The sequence below is a fragment of the Rhyacophila brunnea genome, unplaced genomic scaffold, assembly GCF_057557595.1.
Source record: "Rhyacophila brunnea isolate RB1 unplaced genomic scaffold, BYU_Rbru_1.0 scaffold_77, whole genome shotgun sequence".
NCBI classification, from domain to species: Eukaryota; Metazoa; Arthropoda; class Insecta; order Trichoptera; family Rhyacophilidae; genus Rhyacophila; species Rhyacophila brunnea.
The window spans coordinates 622745-624283 of record NW_028233347.1 but is presented as its reverse complement, the minus strand read 5'-3'; positions in this window follow the sequence as shown (position 1 = coordinate 624283).

Here is a 1539-nt window from a genome sequence, read left to right as displayed (position 1 = left end):
TTGCTTCTTAAATTTACATATATTTTTTCATGGATTTTTTTTTGGTATCATTGACCCATAAATATGTGAACATCAATAAATTTTTTCTTCGTGTTTGGTTATTCTATTACAAGATCCATAAAAAGGTACTTCATAGACTCTGTATTTATATCAGTAAACATGTGCTATAAATGCATTGGATTTATATAAAAAAATCATTAAAAATCGAATTTATACTATTAATAGCCCTATCAAGATTTTTCGCATTTTGTATCTTCCAAAAACAAATTCAACTGACTACCTGTTTATTCACATATTATTTTATTAAATATTTAATTATGAATTTTAATATTTTCATCTCGTGGGTTTGTTAGATATAGAGACAGATCAATATCGCTATGACTATAATCTAAAAATACCAATAAATTATTGAAAAAATGTGATTTCAATCACCCAATTAAAAAAAAACTTGTGTATGCAAATGTGAATATTGTGCATAAAAAATTTTTAAATTATAAAAATTTATAATAGAACGATTGCTATTAAAAATTATTATTCTTATAATATCAAATCGAAATTTGTTGGATTTTATTATGATAAATAAGTTTTAAAATCATGAAACTTAAATTAAAATAAACAGATTGAAAATAGGAATTATTGTTTTGTCTTTGACACAAAATATACATGTGTAGAAGCAAATTTTTGAAAACTTTTAGACTATAATGACAATTTAAAACATAGAAAATATGGAATCAAGTAAATAAAGTATCCAAACTATTAGTTTATGATTTTGTTTAAAAAAATTTCAACAAAAATTATTTTTAGCGCATTTTACAAGATGTGATGTTCTAAGCATTAAACTTAATGGTCTAGAATATCCGTGCATTGTACAAGGTTCTATTTTTTATATCGATTATGATTTGAATAAAAAAATAAGAAATAAAAATTATCACGCGAAAAAGATTAAAATGTTTTTTAGTGCATATATGACTATGTATTATGCTACAATAAAATAGAAAATGCAAGATTCTCTTATACAGATATATACCATTAATATTTATGTGTCAGGAAAAAAAACGACTTTTTTCTATTTTTATTGGCCTTATACTGGGATAAAATGGAGAAAATTGATAAAGTGGTCCGCTTATGCGTTCAATATATGCATGTCTATTCGGTCTTGAACAATAAATTTCTTGTGTAAATATATGTAAAAACATAATGAAAAAGTCTTATTGATCATTTACATTATAGAATCGAAATCATAAATATTTGGTCATGTATCTAATTTGTTTTTTTACTGATAATTATTCTGTTTTTTTATAATTAATTGTTTATAGTTAACGCAAGAATAATCACTCTATTTAAGATATTTTTTTTTTGAACAATTCATTATGTATAAATACTTGAATTAATTGCAAGAAAGTTAACAGAAGAATAACATTTCGCTTTTTAGTGTTTTTATAAACTTTTTATTATGTATAAATACTTGAATTTAAAAACAAAACACTTTATTTTAGTTGATACAATTGAAAAATCCCGTTATTTGATTGTCGATCATGG